We start from the raw sequence: 24,447 nt of genomic DNA, 5'->3' as shown, positions 1-24,447 counted from the left end.
CTGGGGTTGGTTAGGGTCATCTAAACATAATTTACTTGATCATTTCAATATTATAGCCTTCCTCACTGCTTTAAAAATGTCTGTCTACAATCTGATAATGTCTCCACAGTCAGCAGTGTGGAAAGAAGACCTTAGACCTTTTCTGCAATAACTCTAGTCCTTGTGGATTCAAGCTCTCATTGGTTTTGCTCTCAAACTCACATCTGTAATATGGTGACAGCTGGCTCAGTGCTTTTTTATGTCATTAAAATCTAATGTCTTAAAAAAGTAAGTTTAGTGAAGCCAAGACAGCATTTCAAACACAGAAAACAAAAAAGTGCACTAAAATCTGAGTTGGAGGGTTTTTTTCTTTGAGAGATAACCTTTACTTTACAGCAATAATTGAAGGATGTTAATATGTGGCATGAAGTGGGCATGCTGCTGCCATATGCAAGATAGTTTGGACCTCCAGCTGTGGAAGGTGGTAGAGAAGGCCAGGAATTTTTCAGTGTGACTAGTTCCACCTGAAGGTGATGGTTTGTTGAAACTGATGGAGCACAAAGGGGATCACAGATCCCCCTTTGAGACCACCAGTTGTGGCATACAAATGCAGTGCCCATTCAGGGGGCACATAGATCACATACAATGCTTCTCCTCGCAGACGAGAGCTGTTTCTGGCTCTCCTGGTGGCATGGGAAAATACAAGGAACAGATCAAAACTGTGAATTGAGACAGTTGTCAAGAGCCCTCTGACCACTGGGTTAGTGGGATATTGGGCAAATTCTGATATTTGTCTCTCGTTTTCTCTCCTGTGCTACCTCATTAGAAGAATGCACAAATTCTTTGGAGATGGAAAGCTACATGATCTTGCTCATGAGCTGCTATCTCTCCTGTCTGTCTCCCTCTAAGTTTGCCCTTTCTCTGTGTGCTCTTGTCGTATCCTCAAGGTCAAGTGTGAAAGAAACATAATATTTTACCAGGTGTTTTTTCCCAAAACTTTTATTTCCTGAAGATGCCACTGTTAAAGACTGAACAATAATAGAAGTAGTTACATGCAGAGGATGAGTATTCCATGCAACATACTGAGTTTTCAAGTCTATCTTTATTTCAACTTGGGGTGAAGATATTACAGAATCACAGAATTGTCTAGGTTGGAAAAGACCTTGAAGATCATCCAGTCCAACTGTTAACCTAACACTGACAGTTCCCAACTACACCGTATCCCTCAGCGCTATGTTGACCCAACTCTTAAACATCTCCAGGGATGGGGACTCCACCACCTCCCTGGGCAGCCCATTCCAGCGCCTAACAACCCATTCTGCAAAGAAATGCTTTCAGTCTAAACCTTCCCTGGCACAACTTGAGGTGATTACCTCTTGTCTTATTGTTTGTTACTTGGTTAAAGAGACTCATCCCCAGCTCTCTGCAACCTCCTTTCAGGGAGCTGTAGAGGGCGATGAGGTCTCCCCTCAGCCTCCTCTTCTCCAGACTAAACACCCCCAGTTCCCTCAGCCGCTCCTCCTACGACCTGTGCTCCAGACCCTGCACCAGCTTCGTTGCCCTTCTCTGGACACGCTCGAGTCATTCAATGTCCTTTTTGGAGTGAGGGGCCTAAAACTGAACACAGGAATCGAGGGGCGGCCTCACCAGTGCCGAGGACAGGGGTAAGATCCCTTCCCTGTCCCTGCTGGCCACGCTATTGCTGACACAAGCCAGGATGCCATTGGCCTTCTTGGCCACCTGGGCACACTGCTGGCTCCTGTTCAGCCGGCTGTCAATCAACACCCCCAGGTCCCTCTCTGACTGGCAGCTCTCCAGCCACTCCTCCCCCAGCCTGTAGCGCTGCTGGGGGTTGTTGTGGCCCAAGGGCAGCCCCCGGCATTTGCTCCATGTTGGCCTCAGCCCATGGCTCCAGCCCGTCCAGGTCTCTCTGCAGAGCCTCCCTACCCTCGAGCACATCAACACTCCGACCCAACCTGGTGTCACCTGCAAACTGACTGAGGCTGCACTCGATCCCCTCGTCTAGATCATCAATAAAGATGTTAAACAGGAGTGGCCCCAAAACCGAGCCCTGGGGGACACCACTCGTGACCGGCCACCAAATGGATTTAACTCCATTCACCACAACTCTTTGGGCCCGGCCATCCAGACAGTTTTTTACCCAGCAAAGCATGTGTCCACCCAAGTCGGGAGCAGCCAGTTTTGCCAGGAGAAAGCTGTGGGAAATAGTGTCAAAGGCCTCACTAAAGTCAAGGTAAACAGCATCCACAGCCTTTCCCTCATCCAATAAGGAGGTTGCCCTGTCGTAGAAGGAGATCAGGTTTGTCAGGAGGGACCTGCCTTTCATAAAACCATGCTGACTAGGCCTAATCCCCTCGTTGTGTATTTTATGACTTTCAATGGCACCCGAGATGATCTGCTCCATGACCTTCCCTGGCACCAAGGTCAGACTGACAAGTCTATAGTTTTCTGGATCCTCCTTTCTGCCTTTCTTGCAGATGGGTGTCACATTTGCTACCCTCCAGTCCAATGGGACCTTCCCAGTTAGACATGACTTCAGGTAAATCATGGACAGCGGATTGGTGAGCACATCTGCCAACTCTTTCAGCACCCTTGGGTGTAACTCATCTGTCCCACAGACTTCTGTGCATCCAAGGAGTGTAGCAGATCTCTGACCACCTCCTCTTTAACTGTGCTGACCTCAGTCTGCTTCCCCTCCCCATCTCCCAGCTCATGAGCTGGGTGTCCAGGGAACTGCCAGTTCCACTGCTAAAGACTGAGGCAAAGTAGGCGTTGAGCACCTCAGACTTTTCCTCATCCTTAGTTACCATGTTTCCCTTTGCATCCAGTAAATAAGGGAGATTTTCCCTAATGTTCCTTTCTCTGTTAATGAATTTATAGAAACATTTTTTTTTATCCTTGACAGCTGTAGCCAAGTTGAGCTCTAGCTGTGCTTTCTCTCTCCTAATTTTCTCCCTTCATAACTTCACTACATCTTCATAGTCTTCATGAGAGCTGCCCCCTCTTCCAAAGGTCATAGATTCTCCTTTTGTTCTTGAGATCCAGCCAAAGGTCCCTGTTTAGCCAGGACAGTCTCCTTCCCCACTTGCTTGTTTTTTTGGCACACGGGAACACCCTGCTCCTGTACATTTAAGACTTCTCTCTTGAAGTATGTCCAGCCTTCCTGGATTCCCATATCCTCCAAGGCAGCCTCCCAAGGGATTTTGTTAATCAGTCTTTTGAACAGGTCAAATTTGCCCTCTAGAAGTCTAAGGTGGCAGTTTTACTAACCCCTTTCTTTGTTTCTCAAAGGATTGAAAATTCAATCATCTCATGATCATTATACTGCTTGATGAAGAAAATTTTGAAATGAGTAACTGGAAACTGATTATTTTTGACTAAATTAGTCTTGCAATATGATTTTGAATTTTCTCTAAATACAGTGGAATATTATGTAATAATAGAATAGAAGCTTAGTTATTTTAAAGGAGAAATTAAACCAGCTTGCTTTAAGAATGTCAAAAAGCAGGTTTTGTTTTTGCCAAAATAAAGTATCAATTGGATGTACATTCCCCTAGAAACTATTTCAATTTCAGAGAAACTGTATTTGCAAGTGGAAAGTTCTTCCTTTTTTCCTTTTTTTTTTCTGACCAATGTTAAACAGGCATCGCTTTGCCAGGAAAAGGGAAGGAAGCCAACATGCATAAAAATTTGCATGGTTTCAATTGTTCATTTGTGTGTACATTTTGCCTCTTCCTGATCCAAAGACCATTGAATTTAATGGAGAGATTCCCTTGAACACTTACCATGCCTTTAATTTCTGAGCAAATGTTGAGACAAGCACAAAGCATCTTATATACTTCCCTGTATCACACTCCTTCCATGAACCTGCATGCTAATCCACAGGTTAGTAATTCTGTGGTCTCTCTTGATGAACAATTAGTGCAGCAAACTGTGAGGTGTTTATTGTGATGTGCAAAACTTTGGCAAAAATATTCCCTAACCCATTTTACCTTTGAAAGGAATTTGAGTTGTTGATCCCAAAAGCACACAGCACTAATCTGTTTCTCATATAATACACTCTTTTCCTTTCTTTTGCACTTTGATTACTTCTGAAGTCTAGTTTGTTATTGTTCATTATTTGTTATTGTTTTATTATTTGCTATTCATTTCTTAGTTTGCTCTTGTTATTTGTCTTTCGTCTTTGCTATTGCTTTATTTGTTTGCATTCTGTTTCTACAATATTTTTCCGTTTGCTATTATTTTTCTTCATTAGTTGCAGTGAAATTTTATCTCTGCATATCATGTAGCTTGTTTTTATTTCATTATTTCCCATGTTTGCATTACACAGCCACCACTGCTCAGCCTCACAAAGTCTTCTAAAGGCAACTCTTATCGATACAGCACCACTGAACTCCACAGATAATGCTTTATTAAATGTTACACTGAAACTGAAATCTTACCCAGTAGGTAGCATAAAATCATTAACAGCTTGAATATTTTTGAAGATCAAGATGATAATGATAAGAGCAATGTCCCAACAGGGGACTCGTCACTTATTACCTAATCCACAAGCCCCCTACAGGTGTGTTTTGGTGTCAGTGAATGCCCACCCAAGGGTTATATGAAAGCCTGAAGCTAAGATACATAAATGGTTCTATAAAGGTCTTGTAAAACATTCTAAGCTCTCTGGTTTTTTAGGGACTTTGTTCTATTAATAAGAAGCTAATGGGAAGTAGAAATATTGCGTGGGAAATCTGTGCATAAAAACCTTAACTTTCTTTGCAGCTCTCTACTGTAAAACTGCTCAGGAAATATTGTCCCACATTGTCTTTTCTTTCTAAAAAGTATATGTGAGTGATCTCTCATCTCTTTTTTATCTATGGAATATTTAGATATATAATATAAAAAGGATTTTAAAAACAAATAGTGGTCACCACACTGTATTACTCTAGTCAGAGCAAATACAGTGTTGCTCATTTCATAATCTGGACTATATTTCAGATATGAAGGGCCAAAGTAAGTTAATATTTTCCTGAGCAAAGCTATGAAACAGGCAAACACCATAAAAATGTTATATGGTATTACCTACTCATCATGTTAGTGTAGATCTTTGATCCTCAGATCCACAGTTTTAGAATCTTAAATCACTGAGAATATCTACCATTTCTTTAATAATATTGAGCATTTTCATGAACTGTGTAATGTCCTCTACCTGGATGGTCAAGATTTTCAGACTGGTTTATGTCTCTCTTTTGAATTATTAATAGCCTTTCTGAAGGTCTGTGCTCTACTACAAGTCTGCATTTCCCTCTAAATGTCTTAGAAAATCTGTTCAGAAGTTATCTATTGGAACAGTTGGGTTTGGGTTTGGGTTGTTGGGTTGTTTGTTTTTTTTTTCGGGGGGGGGGGGGGGGGGGCGGAGGGGGGCAGGACAACCCTTGCATGAGCAGGTCGAGTCCAATTCTTTCCAGTCAGATCAGTGTTACAGGAGCGCAGACTTTGCATGTTATCTGCTGTTCAGGGAAGGGATCCCCACAGTGAATCTAATTTGTATAAAATAGCAGGGCTCCTCACTGACTGTCATCTTTATCATGGACAATACAAAGGACAAAGACCTCAAGGCAAGGCAAGGTTATACTACATCACCTAAGGCAGCAGAGGATGAATCCTAGCCCTAACTGAGTTCCCATAAACCACAGTGGGACCAGGCTTTTAGCCACTGTTATACAAAAGGTGTTACATACCAGGGACTGCAATTGCTCACAAAATGTATTTATAAACCAGATCACTCTGTTGCACCATTATGTAAACCATATTTAGCCTAAAGACCTTATTTCAGATACTTCAGACACTGGGAATTAGTGTGTCTGATAAGACCAAATCTCTAAATTTGAGATCTCTTTCAACACAAAGATGACACTTAGAGTCTTAAGCAAGAAGCTTCATTAAGTCAGGTGTTTAACAGAAGTCTACCTAACTTTGCCTAAAGGATGTAAAGTTTCTCTTTATGGGACCCACAGACAAATACACAAAATACATGTTATAAAAGAACAGCATTTAATAGATTTCACTGAGACTGAAGCCTAGAGAACTATATTGATGCTTAACATAGTCTTACAGTAAGACCACACCACTTTCAGATTACACTTCTGTGACTATTTTTCTATGTAATTGCTTTTGTTTCACATTCTCTTTAATGTTAAATTCTGCAGTTCTTTCAAGTGGTCAAATATTACACATCCACATTGGTGTAAAACCAATGCAAAGAGGATTTTATTACTTTCATCGAAATAATTTTCCTTAAAATTATATACTCACATCGAGTGGATGCCTTAGAAAATTGACAGGGGGAGTAGTAGATATACAAACCTTTCTCTTTCCTTCCAGTAACATGAAGTAAATTGCACAATAAATCAATTTTTATGGATGCTGTTGACTTGCAACATTTGCTGCTTTTAAAAATTAATAGCTGAAATAATGAGTATTCTCAAAAACTCTCTGAACAGCCAGCTTGATTAATTCCCTGAAATGAAAAGCAGTTGACAGGTGCAATATTCTCATCTGAAATTTTCTGTAGCCTGATCAGACTACAATCTAAACTTATTCCAGTAACACAAATTTGCTTGCTTTGGTTTTAATTTGTGAGAAAATAAACAAATTTAAGTCCCATATTGTGCTTTACCTAAACTTGCATACACAGACATTATTAAAATATTCTTTACTGTAAAATTGAATGAAGTTTATTTTTGTGTAAATATTACTTTGAAGGCATGATAGCACTGCACAGTGCACGTGTCATAAATTCATATTAATATTGCTTTATTGTCAAGTTGATAAGAAATTCCTGGATATTAGGAAATGTGCACTGTGTTCTGAGCATTTTTTAGACAGTGGTCCACATCCCAACATGATGTAATCAGGAATACCTCCTCTGAATGATATGTAGGTACACAGATTCACATCAGTATTTCCATTTATCCCAGTTTTTGGACCTCATTACTCATGGACCCTTAACATATGAGTAGAATTTAAAAATGAAAAAGTATTAACCATTTCTCTTTTTGACTTTTTTTAGAGCTGGAATGAAATAATACTGTTGTCTACAGTGGGAAATACTTGTGATATATTTCAGGTTAGGTTAAAAAATAAGAAATTAATAATGTTTTAGTTAAGCATTAGGGCGTTTGTTTAATTTTTTTAATTGTACAGAAGATGAAAAATATCAGAAATTTAATGACATTCTATGTTCTTTATTGCCCTGCTTTTTATTGCTGAGCTATTGGTCTGAAATAACCAAGAGAGTTGCCTGAATTCATGATTAATGAGGCTGCTTGAGATACTCAGATGATCCAGGTGATGCCATCCTGCATCATAAGAAGTGGATAGACATAAAAGCCTCATTTCCAAGGAATAAATGTGATCAGTTGCTCAGCCATATATATTCTTTTCTACCTACATATCCTTTAACATTATTATTTGTAAGGAACTTCTGCATGAGAAATAAGTGAAATACGCTGTCAATCTGAATATAATTAATTTGATGCTCTTTCTTATTTTTCATGACATTAAGGTCCATGGTCTCTCTCTTTTCACCTATGGAAGTTTTTTCTCTATTGTTCAGAAGTCTTCTCTGCTGACTAACAATTTATTTGTTACAGTGAGAGGAAACTGTGGAGGTAATTGTGTTCCATATCCTGCTCAGGCACTTAAGTAAATAAAGCTATATGTGAATGTGCTAATCAGAGTCTTTGAAGAAAACCTTCATGAAAATTTCACTAGGCAGATGGGGACATCATCTATTGTTGAAGTCTTCCAAGATAATAAATTTTACTGTCTTGATAATCATGTTAGATAACTTCTCTATCAGCAGCTCTTGCAACTGTTAAGTGTCTGGGGGGTTTGTAGATTAACAAGATGTCAAGACTGGTCTTTCCTGTAGTCTTACAAAATAAAGGGAAACACTCAAGGGAGTCTGCTTCAACTGAATTCATTAAATTTCTCAAATATGCAGTGGAATTACAGAGAGTTAGTTAATAAAACCATGAAATCTCTCAGATATGTCAAAAAGAAATTCATTTACAAAAAGTAAGCATTTCCACTGCAACATGGAGATAATTTTTAGGATAAGACTTCCAAATGCATTCACTATCCATGAAAATATAGTATCAGAGAACAGAGGAACATGTAGCAGAGCAAGATGGGCTTAGAAATATGACTCTGGAGAAAAATCCTAAACTTATCAGCAATAAGGAAGCACAAAACCCAAATTCTATATAGCAGTGTAGAAAATGTGAGAAATGTGAAGGTTTGCTCTTAGCTCATCTCTAATCAGGGCATGCCTCTTTATTCAACTAAAATTACATTGTGTCCCCAGAGGACTAGCGCATCTTTCTGAAAGCAGAGGAACATCGAGGTCTTTAGCATCTGTCAATATATTCTTGCTAAGGGCTAAATTCTGTCTCTATTTAGGCAAAGATGAAGACTGAGGGATTACTAAGTTCTCAGAGACTTCCTGCTTACAAACAGCAAAATGTTTCACAGAGTAGGGTGCTTTTCAGTGCTCCTTGGCTTGACTGGAGGAAGGAATAGGTTATATCACAGTAGTAGTAATTCAACATAGCTGCCCTCATCCTCATCTCAGGAACCACTGCAGTCATGACTGTTCTCTTCCTTTACATCTTCACTGTGCTTGAGTAACAAGCTGAAACACAGCCTGATGTGATGGGTACATATATAAAGACTGTGCAACCACTTCATCTTAAGTACACTGAATCTGTTTTAACTATGTGCATTTGCTACCCAGAATTAGTCTGAGCACTTGCTTAGGTTATAAAACATTCATTTTTATGGTCCTGGGGTGAGGCAAAAATTTGAGATCTCAAAATCAGACAAAAAGGGAAAGCATTGAAAGTGGCATTGTATAAATTAAAGTACAGCAGCAGCAGTTCCAGGAAAACACGTCACTGAGCAGAATAGTAGTGTATTACAAGTTAAATAATAATGCCAATAGGAAGATAGGAAGCAAGAGTCAAATAAAAGACACCTACTTACTCACAATTCAATCTTAAACCTTTGTTCCCTGACGCAGAATAATCTTACTTGCATCCATAAAATATTAACTCCAGGTTTATTGAAAACTCAATATGGATGGGCATTTCACCTTTTTATGATTGATTACGAACAGATCTGAGCATCAGGAATCTGCTCCAATAAGATGCTTGGGCCATGAGTAAAGAGAATATACCCAGAAATACCCAGCTGTCAGCTTTGCTGCAGTCATTTACTTCAGGGAACCAACTTAAGGCAAAGCAACATGAAGATGAAAGCAATGTTAAGGAGGCTAAAAGACTGTCTGTTTCACATCTTAATTGCTTGAGCTATTAAACAAACACATCTGGTGTTGATGTCTCTTGAATACTGTACTTTTTATGTATCGCATATGCCTCTGTTAATGCTTTTATAAGCTGCTCACTTTGGGCTTGGATTTAGGCTGCTAGCTTTTATTTTTTTTTTTTTAATCTTCTAATGCAAAACTTATTTATCTATTTGGTGATTTCATTTTGTTTGTTTTCACCCTCAGCCTTTTGGGGTTTGCATATTACATTGTCTATCCATTCACCTTCCGCCACGTCCCCTTCTCTCATTTTTTCAAGAGAAATTAGCAAAATTAAATAAAGAAAAATTCCACTTCTGGCAGGCATGAATTTGTTAGAGTGAGTTAAAGGAGTCAAGTTGGCAAAATTTAATTATGGACCCAAGTAATTGTTAAAAGAGATGCTGCTTCTTATTTGTTCAATAATGTTTTTATACATTTTTTGAGCTTTATGATGGATTGATTTGATAAAAATATCCTTGGAGGATTGTGACCTTGAGTTGCCTTTTGTGAAGGAATTTGCTGGGTCTAATCTAAAAAGAAAAAGAAATGGAGACTATGGAGGATATGTATTTGAAGGGGATAAATTTGTGCAGACGTGCAGAATAAGCATTATTGATAAATTTGTTTCTAAGTGTTACAGGCTACAAAAGGTATTTTGACTTGGCTTCCTGAAAATTTTCTGTATTCCTTAACCTTTAAAGATGGAAAGTAAGTATAAAAATTTAATGTACCGTATAGGGGCTGAGACTAATAGTTACTTAGAGGTCAGATACCGTAAAGGCATAGTCCTATGCTGTTATCTGATAACATGAAAGTGCCATACTGCAGAAGGTATTTTGGCTTGGAGGTACATTTTCCCTATCACTTTGTATGAAATAACCCGTAAGGAACTGCAGTTCCACCAAGAATGGGCTATCTGTTTATTCCATATGAATGAGAAACATTTCTTTATTTTCCCATAAAAATAGGATGCATTATCTTAATTCTATTCAAATTGCATCTGCTCTATAGGTTAAAATGAGTAGAGAGCAGACTGTCCCTTCTTCTTCATACATATCATTGATGTTCTGTCAACAACATAGCCTGCGATGTTTTCTCTGAAATACAGAATGGTTACCTGTGTAAATGTGTCTATATATAACATATGAATCTTTTGTTCCACTTTACATTGATACAGATAAAACAGTTACTCATTGTAACATAAAAATCATTGTTATATGTACTCATACTCTAAATATATGTCTTGTAAATATTTAGTGAGTATATTTAGTTATTTTTCCTTCTGAAAAGGAGCTATAAAAGCAACATGCATAAGAAAGTTATTGTAGCTGTAAAGTTTTGTGGGTGTTGGGTTTTTTTAATTAATATGGTTAAACTATAGATTATTGATTATGGAATTAATCATTGCATTCAGACTAGTAATCTAAATTTGGGGGTACTGAGCTTTCAGAGTGTAATAATTTACTTCAACTACTAACTTTAACTTTTCCTGCCCTTTACTACACTCTAACAGTGTTTGCAACATTTAACATTTGATTGTATTTATATCTATGAAAAGTAAATTTTAGCCTTGTTTAAATGGAAATCAAAGTTCAGATGGCAATGAATATAATTTACACTTCTGGTTTCATTCCATCATATTCATTCATTCATTCAATGGCATTTGGTAACATTTGCATCATTTGCAATGGGGTTATGTCAGTGCTAATGAAAAACAAAAGCAAATATTTAGTCCTTTATTAGTTTGAAAGCTAAGATACAGCATAAAAATCTAAGTTTAGATTCCCAGAATTATTCTATAACAAGGTAACTTTTCAGTTGTCCCTGTCCCCAAGGCTCCCAAGAAGAGTGACTGAGTATGATTTTACTTCTTGTTTACAGAAAGGAACTAGCAAAAAATGAGATAAAATAGTTATAACAAAAATAAGCGGTTATTATATCACTACAGTTTTTGCCTGCACAAACAGAGTAGTCTAACAGTATCTGTAAAGTCAGTTAACTGTGTAAATTCTTGTCAGTATCTGGACATATGAAAATGCATGGGATTAGCAGCTACATTTTTTTTTTTCCTCCTATAAGCACCTGCTTTAATGAACTCAGTGTCTCTGATGCCCAGTTATGAGAATTATCTAAAAGTACACTATTTGAATTTGGATACTCATCCTTTGTTTTGACATCATTTTCAGAGGACATCAGTTCGACAAGGCTCCCTGAAAACTGCATTTGTCTTCTCTGAATCAGTGACATTCTTTATGGTTTTGATCCCAAAATCTACATGACTGATGAAAAAAATCTTCAACATTTAAAATACTAGAGTAACCCAACCACTTTCAAACTTCTCTGCAACAGGTATTCTGAAGGCCAACAAAAATATAGCCAATTCTTACTTTGTACTAATTTTTATTTGTTGAAAGAATTGAGAAAATATTGAATTGTTGAAGTGGAAGTAAAGGGACAAGTGAGCAATAGGAATAATTCTGTCTATTATATCTTGCCTAATTAAGGACCCATATACAATACTCAGTCAATTCCAGTGGCAGCAGGGCAGCCTTTCTGAATGAAAAACTATTTAGTTCAGATTAATTATATATATACCACAGACAACAAAACACGTAGAAAATACTGCTGATATACACAGTATTTTGAGATAATTAGAAACGTGTTTGTGAGGAGTTCAAGATTTGTGTAATATAATGTGATGTGTGTTTAAATTGTAACAGTAACTGAATTGAAAGAAAAAATAGCATAGAACAACATATTCCAAGAATATCTTTTATCAGTTCACAACACTACATGCATGGATGAAATGCAGTCACAGAAAACACAACAGATCTGACAAACTCAGGAGAAACATAGTTCACCAGCTTAGTCTGAGCTAGGATCAAAACCACGTCTAGCCTGTTTTCAAGAACTACCTGTGAGAAGGATTGTTACCTTCTGCATAAAACCCAGTGCTTGGGAGGTTACTTGCATACAGCACACAAGCCACTGTTGTTTTTAGCATCACTTTAAATATATTTGAAGTCATCTTTCTCCTCTCTACAGAAGACATGATCTTTTCTTTCATCCATTTCTCAGAGACATTTTCTAATTCTCTGCTCATTTCTGATGTGGGGTTTCTTTGTTAAGAGCTTCTCTTCTACTGATAGTATTCTCTTAAAATGTAGTGCCCAAAATAGAATGGAAAATAGAATAGGCTGAATAAACATTAAGGGAAATGTAAACATTACCTCCCATATATTATATGCTACACTTTCATAAATAAGTACCTACACGAAATTTACCTATTCTTAAAACAAGGTCATAACATCACCTATGTACTTCATTATACTGTACATTTTATGCAGGGTAATTTTGTAATTTTGCAATAGAGATACAGCGCTTAATTGCACTACCTCAAACTGGTCTTCAGTTAATTTCTTTTGATATACTTCGGACTGTTCTCTTTTCATTAGGACCATCTTCAATTTCATTTTCGTTCTTAAAAGTCCCTACTTTATAAAATGTTCATCCAAGGGCAACTATTTGTGATCCACAAAGAAATATATTCCCTACTTTGATGACCTAGTTGGTAAACTGGACAGTATCACATTGTAACAGCCTCCCACAAATAAGATTCTCTCATACTTCAGTAACAAACCATTAATGTAACCATATCTTACTAATTTCTCCTTGACAAAATATTCTTTCTTTCAGAATTAGAAAAATCTTGCTAATATACTGCATAAGTCTCCATCTTGTTTCAAGTTGCCATTTTCAGGAATGAATGTGGTGGGTTTGAGCACATTTGTTCTTAGCAAAATCGGGTCTGCCTTCTCTGGGCTTTCATAAAGGGATTATTTAAAAATGTATTATCATACCTTTGTAGGTGCCAAAGTTAGGCTGGTTTGTATATAGATAACTTTTTTCCTTTCTTTCTTATTTCCCCCAATTTTTTATAAAATAGTATTCTAGTTGCCCTTCGCCAGTCTTGTAGGACTGTTTGTCCTCCTAGAGTTCCTGAACATAATTACTAATGGTTCAAAGACAGTTCTGGCTTAGTTAATTTTATCAGATCCTGACAACTTGGCTACATCTAAGTTATTTAATATTCTTTAACCTGTCCTTTCTGTGTTCTGACCTATTCCCCTACCTTTTGTTAAAATTAATTGTGTTAAAAATTAACTATTAAAATGTAATATGCAAAAATCACCTCTGCATTTATGCAAATACTGTATGAAGGAAAGCCAGACTTTGAAAAACAGGGGTTTTAAAGTAATTTAATTCAACAAAAGGTCATACTGACAGCTGCGGCAACCAAAAACTCATCCCAATAGGGATACAGATAGTACAGGCTTCCTCACACTTCCCTATCTACCTATTAGTTCAATATACAGTGAGAGGATGAGGTTAAAAGGGCAATACAGTCTTATGGGCCTGCAAGGTCTTTGACTTCTCCAGAACATTGCTAAAGTGCACTAGAAGATATATTGCTTTTTACAGCATGGACATTTTGTCCTGAAAAATTGGTTTTAAATCATCAATTTATTTGATATTTGCTTCCCAAAGCAATGACAAATATTAACTGCCACCAAGGGCTGTGTTTAAAATGGTACGTTGGATATAAAAAAAAAACATTTTAAAACAATAAGCAATTTGACAGGAAGATATTAATTTTCTCTATCATCTTCTTACAGAAAGCCCCCCAAATAAATGCAGTTGTGTTGCTTCTCTGCCTCTCTTCTTTCTTTTGGTCATGTGACCTCTGGTATCTGGCTGTATGGTATTGTGAAGCTGGGGAGAGACAACATGCTTCTCCCTTTTACTATAGTCCTTTACATATTGATTTGCTATTAGAGCAGGAGCATCACTGTTCTAATGAACCCAGCAGTACACTGCAACCTAACCCCAAACCTATGACAGTAAATATATTCAGAGGTTTTTCTGCTAAACTCTGCCATTAAAAATTAATCTCTGTTGTTAGAGACTTAACCACCATATAATAGATATTAGTCCTTGTAGTTTACTCTGAGGAGAAGCTAATCAACTGCATTAGAAGTAAATGCCACTGGACAGTACGCAAAACAATCTGTTATTTTGGGGGTAAGAAAGTACCCAATGTACCTTTTGATCTAGTCCTTCTATGGGGGGAGGCTCTGATAAAGTTAATGGGATCTGTATTTTATCTTTACAGGTCATCTTCAATTTATCACTACCAAATCAAATCTTTTGGGAGCACCATCATTAACCTCCACCAGGTTAGGTACATCCATCAAGTCCTCAATCCATTTATCATTATTATCAGGGAAGTCATCACTCTTCAGACCACTGTGACTATTAATTTCCTACACATTAGGACATAAAACCTATATTATCCATAAAATGCAGAAGTGCTGCAACATCCAAAGGTCTATATGGAATATATAAATGAGTAGCTTGTGACTTTGCATTGTTTTGAAATATCATCTGTGGTAATATATTTAGTATGGCCAGTTAAGGAATCTACACTAGATAAATGCCAAACTTGCTTTGAATAAAAATACTGGCTTCTATTCTGTGTTCTTAACTCTTCCCTTGAAAGAATATTTTAATGAAATGTCATGCATTTGAACAACGTGATGACTAACTTATTCAGCAACAGTGTTATCTATTCTCCACTCAGTGAGTGCCAGTAACTCCTTTTAACGTCAATGAAAGTTATGTGCATGCATTTATAATAGAATGTACTCCCACAGTACAGATTAAAAGATTTCAGAGCAACTGCAGGTCTATATATTAATTATCAGTAATTAATATTCCTTAAGATAGGAAAAAGAGCTTCAACAGCCTGGTTGTCAACTAATAGTGACAACAGAATAGACTCATCCCAAAAAAAGAAAAGAAATAAATAAAAAGACCATCATCTTTTGACTAAATTGCTTAATCTCATCTCTTCTAACATTTCAGCATTCACATTAATTTCTTTTCAAACAATGAACTCTTAAAGTGGCTGGTATTTAAAGGTCAAGAGTTACCATGCCATACAATCTGTTACACCACTGTAGTTTGCTAGCTTAAACATTGCAGATATAATGGGGTAGCAGTTTAGTATTAGATGCGAACAATAACTATAAAGTATAGATGCACACAAAGCACTCAAAAAATATATAACGCAAAGTTTAGGATATTCATGATTGGAACCACATAGATCCAGTCATTTAAATTCTTTATTTCCCTGAAAAGGTTTGAGCCTACCTTTATGCTCCTTCCCCTGGGGATGCATTGTACTCGCTGCTCCATTCCCCCTTTTGGGGATAGCTTAAGAAAGGTCATTCCTGGGAGGGGGAAAGGGTTCCTCCCATACAATATATATTAGAAAGCACAAGAGGCATAAGTTGATGACACCCACATCAAGAAAGCAGAGACCACGAACATGAGATGTCCCAGGCAAGCATAGAGAAGGGCCAAAAAGGTCTGAGTTGGGCAACACCACCATTTTGGGGGGAGGAGGAACAATAAACTGAGGGCTGCTGCTCAGGACTAAGAGTTCCTCCTGTGGAGAGGATGCTCTGATCAAACTGTGTACCTAACTAGACTACAGTTGTTTTCATGACAGTGGCCAGTGTTAAGTGCGTAAAGAGAATGAGATATAAACCCTTTTGTAGTGGAAAAGTTAACGTGTTCACAAGTCTTTCTATTACACTGTATTTATGGTGGGAGAGGGAAGCAGCTATGTGGAAATGAAAACTGAACAAAAGGATTCACCATATTCATTCAGGGACTTATTCAGTTCTTATTCATTTAGCCACAGGTGGATCCAAGAGAAGACAAGTGCTCAGCCTGGCTGAGAGATACCATCTTTTCCTGACTCGTTCACCCACTCAATGGACAGGACATAGCCAGGTGTACTTCAGCAGAGGTATTAAGGACTGAATGATTACACTGCCTCAGATCAGCACTAAGAGAAGCCAGCTTCAGTAGTCTTGAAGACCCTGGAAATTTCGCTTTTAAACAGACTGTTAGCTGCTCTGTCCCATTTCGAGGTCTGGCCAGTGGCAGGGCTGAGTGCATATTCCAAAGATGCAAATACACACGCACAGAATACAAGTGTGGCTGACCACACAATAACACAAGTAGGAGAGCAAGTCCTTTACTGACACCCCCATTAACTCAACACTTACACAGTGCAGAACACCAGAGACAGCCTCACCTTGCTCCTCTTTTCCAGACAATAAAGATTAAAGCTCACAAGGGCAACAAGCTTGATTCACAAGCTTGCTGTCATTTCTGGATGATCTGTAAATATTAGCAGAGACTTGACATCCATCCAGAATCCTTTTCTGGCTCCTGAAATGTCATACCTTAGGTCTTTACAGAAACCAGTCTACTACTCTCAGGCTAATCCAGCTCGTTGAAGTTCACTAACAAATATGCCCACATGCTCACATAGCTGGTCTCCTTTATACTCTCTTCTCTCCATTTTCCCACACTTGTTCCTCTCTGATCCACTACAAAAATACCCCTCCTCCCTCTTTTCCCATCATTTGGCCCTTACCCTGATCACTCTATAACAAGTTTTGCACATGCTCACAGCCCCCTTCTAACATCCTGTAACAAATTCACACAGTCCTTCAAACCCCCAAATATCACATATGTTTGCTTTTTATAGTAAGACTCAACATAGTCTTGCTTCCCCTTTTTCTCATCAAAGTTCTATCCAAATATCATCAGGCTATATTGGATTGGTTCTTTCAATGGCTTATCAGTCTGTGATTCAAAATCCCCTCATTGTTTATGCTATCAGCCACTCTTCAGGTTTGCATTTCTGAGTATTTATTTTACTTTTTGCCTACCTCTTCTCTTCATCTCTTAAACTGAATAGCCATTAATCGACTAGAACAGACCATGCATTCTTGAATTCCACTTAACCTCACACTGTCTTCCATCTGTTAACAGGCCAGGGCATGGCATGTATTTTCAGTCTGCTGAAGTTTGCAGTAACAGTTGCCCAGCAAGGTGGCTGTGGTTTTAGTTCATTAGAGCAATCCTTAGAGTACTACTTTTTTTTTTTTTATTTATTTCCATACAAGACACTTTATACCTAGACAGACTGAGTATGATTCTAGACTAAGACTGGAAAAGGATATTTCTTGTGTTCTAGTAAGGTTTGCACATTAAATGATCTACAGGTGAGGACACAGCTGCCAATATAGCCCACTTTGTAGTTGTTATGAGTACACCATAACTCTCTACAGCTGCAACGTTGGTACACAGCACAGCTGTAACTGGTTTTGCAGAAAGTATTAATGAGATGTCTGATGTTGCAGTTACTATTCTAACTGATCCATAAGAGTGAATAACTAACCAAGCAAAGATAGAGGAAAAGTCTGTGGGAAGGACTTTTCTGTGTCCATTCCATGAGAATCCCAACATTACCTCCCTAACAAAAATTACTCTCCATAATATGGATTTTAGCCCAATGCATCTACATGACTACTCACGTTTCTATATTCCCATTTCAGCAGAAAATGTAAAACAACACCAAGACTAATAATAGTTCACAGGTCATTTATTTTTTTCCTTTATCTTATGCAACTGTGAAGCACCTAACCAGTTTTCTAGCATTTTGCTTCTTCTCTCAGCCCCTGTAGTAGTAGTCCAGTTATTGGCAACGCTACTTATTCTACAGACTACCACGGCCTGTGCTATTTCAAATCTCTCTCTCTCTCCCCGCTCCCTTTCTCTCACTCCTATTAATTTCTTCTTTTCTCTTAGGAAAATTTGATTTGTCAGAGATTATCGATTTTGATTTTATTGCAATAAATGAAAACTACATGAAAAATAAGGAAAATAATATTTTATTTAGGAACATTTTAAAAGAAAAAGTTCCCTTCTAAATCATGTGCTTGTATTTTCCATTGCCCTAAAAAGTACAGTTGAATAGTCATAAGATTTGGTTGAAATATTTTTGGTGTCTTGAAAAACAATCCATAATTATTTACTTGAAATTTACTTTAATGTGAAGAGCAGTTTTAACTAAAATAACTTTTTCTCTCAGGTTAGTTTGGTTGGTTTTTTTTTTTTTTTTTTGCAAACTATCTGTCTCTATACAACATGAAAAACAACATTTTCACTATTATGTTTTAGGTAGGAATTCTTTTCAAAAACCCACAGGCTTTAAGAAACATGGATAACTCAAATCTGAAGATAGAGTTGTATGCCATTTCCTAAAAGGAAATTCCTGAAAAACACAAACAAATTGTATTGTGTCTGTGACCAGCTAATATTTTCCAAGCAAAGAGTTCCTACCCAAGCTTTAAAACCTTTTAACCCTTTATAAGAATAAATATATCCGTATTTTTGTTCATGGTAAAGAGACTGGATTGAGGGGTTTTGATCACTGAAACCAAAACATCAAGCTGGATTATTAAGACTACAGTACTGAATAAAACCCTTTCCATTTTTTTCTGTTTTGCCATAATATATTATTAGTTAAGAGTTACACATGAGGACAGGTAATTTACCATAAATTCCTTGTTGTCACTTACCTTTCTGTTAATGGATTATGTCATGAACTTCTGTTTATACCATATCAAGTTGTTTTAATTTCAAATTTATTGTATTTCTTACACTGATGTAGGATGCAAGTCACAATCAAAGAAAGTGTCTCTACATCTTCCATTAAAAAATAAAAATAAAAAACAACCAACAAACCTTTAAAAACCTAAAAAAAACCCTGAGGAATGTTTGCAACTACAGAATTGAAGAAGTTCTTTTCTAATCAGAAAATATTGAAAGAACTTTCAACTTTGATAAGAAATAACTATCTTGTGAGGATTTCTCTTAATTTACCAATCTATTAAAGAATGGTGAAACATGTCTTAAAATTCTGATTTATTTCTAGAAGATTAAGAAAAGTAATAAATAATATCTGATTTCCAGCAGACAAAATATTGAGCTGCATGTTAGCTGCAAATGTTTTTGCTACATTGTGTTGGCTTTGTGTGTGTGTGTGTGTGGCAGGGGTTTTGCTACTAGGGGAGGGGCTACAGAGGTAGCTCCTGTGAGAAGCTTCTCAAAGCTCCCCTGGCTCCAAACCGGACCTGCCTCTGGCCAAGTCCATGCCTCTCTGATAACGTATTGAAGCAGGCGAACTGGAGAGGAGGAGTTGTGAGGGAGATACATAGGCAAACACTAAGGTCAGTGGAAGAAAGAAGGAAGGAGGCAGGGAGGTGTGTTGGAGCAGAAACTCCCCTGCAGCCTGTGGTGAGAAAATGGGCTGTCCCTCAGCAGCCCATGGACATCACCAGTGGAGCAGATGCCCACCTGCAGCCCATGGGGAATCCCACACCAGAGAAGGTGGCTGCACCCGAAGGCGGCCTGAGGGAAGCCCCTGCTGGAGCAGTTCAGTGCTGGGAGATTTGCAACCCATAGGATGGAACTATTCTAGATCAGTTTGGGAAGAACAGCAGCCTGTGGGAGGGACTCTCATCAGAGGAAGATTGTGAAGGACTGTCTCCCATGAGACAGACCCTATGGTAGAGCAGGGAAAGAGTAGTAGTCCTCCCCTTAAGGAGGAAGGAGTGGCAGAGTCTATGGGTGATGAAATGACCTCAACTTCTATCCCCTGTCCCCCTGTGTCGCTGCGAGGGAGAAGGTAGACTAATCAGGAGCAAAGCTGAGCCTGGGAAGAAAGGAGGAGTTGGGGGGAGGTGTTTTTAAGATGTGGTTGTATTTCTCACTGTTCTACTCTGTTTCATTGTTAAATTAAGCGGTGGTGGTGTCCAAATGAAATTGATAGCTTTTTTTCTTCCCCTAAGGAGTCTGTCTTTTTCTCATGACCATAATGTGTGAGTTTTCCCTCTCTGTCCTTATCTTGATTCCTGAGCCTTTTTTTGTACTTTTTCCTTCCCCATCACTGAAAGGGAAGCAGTGAGCAAGCAGCTACATGGTGCTCAGTTTCCCTCTGGGCTCAAACCATGACAACATTTAGGCAAATAAATGCCACCTTAAGTATGCACTAACCAATTAATGAGATACCTATCAATATTCAAATTGCCTGATAATGTGGGTCACCTTTTTTTCAGACTTTCCTAGATCAGTTTCATGGTACCTTGGAAATGATCAAGATTATAATGTTCTACTATTTCAGTCACATAGTTGCCGGGGTTGTTATCCACCCCTGCTGGGGTCTTTATCTTCTCATGCGGGCTCAGGAACAACACAACACCAATATGATGATCAGATCATTTATTCTCTGATTCTGTTTACATTTATAGTATTCTAAGTTCTGTACACGTGCTTCTCTGTCCTCTAATAGGCTGTATGCTATCTACAAGCATTTGCACTGGTTAATTGTATTTACGTATATAAAGCCCAAAACTTGCCAAAACTTCATTATCCCATATCTTGCTTTCTTCAAACTGGTATGCTTTTGCTGACCACAGCTATTTCTGCTTTTGCTGACCACAGGTGTTCATTCTTTTGCTATCTGTACAGCTACTCCTTTTGCTAGCTTTGCCTTCGGCCTTGAATCCACCTGTCTGCATTAGCTCCTGTCTAATGCAGCCCAGACCCCTACACATAGTAATGAAAAATAATCAGACATCCTCATATTTCCACATTTTGAGACGTCATTGGACACAGAGATACATATGTCCCTTTCATTCAGGTTTGTACTGGAACCTTCAGTTCTAGCAGCTTAGTAACTATCAGTAATTCTCACCCTACATTTCTTAACGACATCTGCTCTCTTTCCTTAGCCTTATCTTATTTTCCTCTCTACAGCAGGTAAAGAAGTTCAGGAAGGAAACGTGGGCTTCCAGAAGGGAGGGGACTTTTTTTTAATGCAGGAACAAAAATAGGTGACTTCCTGGGGATGAGGTAAATCTCATCTCAGAGAAAGAGGGGTTATGAAGAACAGAAAATTTAAGCTGTTATTAACACCACTCATCCTCTCCTGGAACAAGCTGGTCCCCTCTCAGTTCAGATTTTCCTTAGTCTAGAAGAAGCTGTTCAGGCACTGAAGCAAAATTAAATTTTGTCTTCCTCACTGCATGGCAAAGAAGGCTTGAAACAGCTCTGACTCCTTTGGCAGACACCTAGAGAACTTCTGTTAACTTACATTACCAATAAAAGTGTTTCAGAAATTTTGTTCTTAGAATTACTATTTATGAGCAGCTCTACTTGTGTGATGGATCGTCCGCCATGAAGTCCATCATAAAGAACCGATGCTTTTTCTGCATTAACGATGGAATGGTTTATAGAAAATATTGCTAATTTCTGGTCCATTAAAAAAATCTTTATTCATGAGCTTAACATAATAATTATAGTAAGTGTCTACAATGATCTACTGTCTTTTCATTCTAGAAAATGCTAAACATACTCTTCTTTTAGGGAGGTATATCTAGACTTGCTGATGAGATGTCACCACCCTAATCACTACCGCAGTCACAGTCTAGTCAAAGACATTTCATCAAGTAAAGGTATATAAATTGCATTTTTGCTCACGTCTAAGAACGGACTACCTGCTTATGACCTAATGGCCTAATTCTGTAGGATGCGGGTACATGTACACTCTGTAGACTACTTTTGCTCATTACAAATATATGACATAAAATAATCCCAAAACACCGAAAGACTAAGTATATAAGACTGACTACTATTCTTTATGGTAGATTGGAAATAAATGTAGAACTTATCATTTAGCTCTTCCATAGTGTCTCTTTCTCCTTCCCTTTTGGTTTTTCAGGTGAAGTCTGGATTCAAGATCATAAATGCAATGAGCTTTTATTAGTAAACAGAGGGATGAAAAAACATTAGAGAAAAGCATTTGATAGGGGAAAAAAAATAATCTTTATCCAGATTAGACTGTTAGGATTATCTCAATCACAGTACTGTATTTTAGCTCAAACCTAAATTTAAAGAACCCATCTCACCCAGGAAGTGAGCTGTTCTAGCAGCAAAGACTGTAGCAAAGCATACCTTGTTGCTGGAAAAGCCAGTTCATAAGAGTCAGACAGTGCTTTGAACTCCTTGTATAAAAGGCACTGAAACTCAGATAAAATGATGTGGTAAAATATTTAAATACAAATAAAAGAATATCGTGGGTTTATTTCATATAACACTTGGTAGGCTACACTCAAATTAAAATGCAGTAAATTGTGCATGAAGCCATAAGAATTTGAGTTATTGCCTTGAAAAGAGTATTGTTTATCTATTAAAACTGACTGGTTTAAATAATGTAATTGACAAGGTGAGGCTAAAGAACTGGCCTTTTTCTCTAAAACGTTCTTAAAAGTGGACAGATTGGAAGGTCAGCACTTAGACATTATAGTAATGGATACAACAGAAAAACTAAAACCAGAAAAGTTTCTGAAATGATAAGAGATGGATTGATCTGGAATGCAGGAGGAGATGGGTTAAAGAGAACAGTGAGTCAGAAGAGAGCCAAATCTGTTCTTATCATAGCTATGTTGATGAAAAATGCATGCATTTAGTGTTTTCAGTTTCCTTAGTGTGGAATGTCATGCTGTATTAAATGACATGGGATTCTTTTACTGTGAAATAAAGATTTATTTTTTAGAATGTGGGCTGTAGTCCTAAGAACTTTGTAAATTCAAGTCATGGGACAATGTACTGGTGTAAGTTTCCAATGATATAAATGTAATTTTCTAGTTGCAGACAGCGCTTTTCGTGACATTTTTTATCGAACCAGTTTGCCATTACCTTTCCCTGTCCCAAAGTGCACACCTCTGCAGTTCATAAAAAATGAAAATGAAGAGAGTCCCTAACTTTTAAATTTCAACACGTAGGTACAAAATTGCTATACTAACCCTGGAAATATTAAAACAATAAAAACAAAAAGCCTTATCAATCTTATTACAGACATTGTTTGCCATACAAGGGACAGATTCTCTGTTACACTGAGTTTTCCAGGTAAAGTTAATAAGAAATAATTATAATCTATTTATAGAACTGTGTTTTCCTGTGTGCTAGCCTAGTTCCCGCATCCTGATAGGTATTTCTTAGACATATAGATTTGGTTGTAGATTTCAAGGCCTCTGGGTCCTCCAGCCAAGCCCCTATTCATCAGAATTGAAATCTTTGATTTATGTGAGACTTTCCACTGTTGGAGAACCCCCTCAGCTAGTCAAGTCTATCTGCTTTTCATCTCTTTTTCGTCACTCATGAAAAACAAAGATACAAGAACATTTAGAAATCTGAATTTACATGTTAATTTTTTGTCCGGTTGCTGCTACTAATCTTGGCTTCTGTGTTAACTTGTGCCAGTGAATTCCATAAATTGCACATTATAAAACTATATTTTCTATCACTTCTCTTGTTGTTGTTGTTGTTGTTCTTTTTGTAGTTGGGCCTAGATTCAATTCCTCAGGTTGTTGGTGAGTTTTATGTTAAAACAAACCACTGTGCTTTCCCTCTACTCTTCTTCTACTGTGCACTTTTCTATTGTAACTTTTGGTCTTTTACTTCAGGTATTAGTTTCCTATAAGTTCTTGGCAAGTGTTTCACGGAATGTATCTGGAGGGTGACGTGTAGTGTACGTGGTCTGTCAACACCTATAAATTTGATGTCCTGGTGCTTAAGGAAATAAAAGATATTTTAAAAGTTACCTCCATTCTGTCGGTACTCTTTCTGAGCTGAGCAATAAGAAGTGAGCTTTTAAGTCAGCTAACACAGCTAAATATCCTTCTTCTACTGAAATGGAAGCACATGATCCATTTGATTATTTGGAATCCATACCAAAGACCATCAGGTATTAGTAACTCTTGATCACAACTGATCCAGGGTGACCTATAAGTGACAGTCAGAAATCTCTCCACCATAACATTGCCTTTTACAATACCTAAATATTCAGGCCTCCCAGAACATGTACACCATCTCATCTGAAAGAAGAAAGAAGAAAGAAAAAAAAAAAAAAATCAATGTTTCTGTAGCACATAAAGTTTTCCAAGAAAAACACGATCTAATAATATCATGCAGCAGATTCCACAGTCCTTAAGCAGTCCTGTTGATGAGGTCCAATATGAGGTTTACACATGACTGCATACCAATAATCAAAAGCCAGGTTTGCCTGGAGAGGCAGGGAGAATGACATTTTGATTGTATGA

Source organism: Athene noctua, chromosome 1 (assembly GCF_965140245.1).
Source record: "Athene noctua chromosome 1, bAthNoc1.hap1.1, whole genome shotgun sequence".
NCBI classification, from domain to species: domain Eukaryota; kingdom Metazoa; phylum Chordata; class Aves; order Strigiformes; family Strigidae; genus Athene; species Athene noctua.
The sequence above is the reverse complement of the archived record's forward strand: the minus strand, read 5'-3'. Positions refer to the sequence as shown.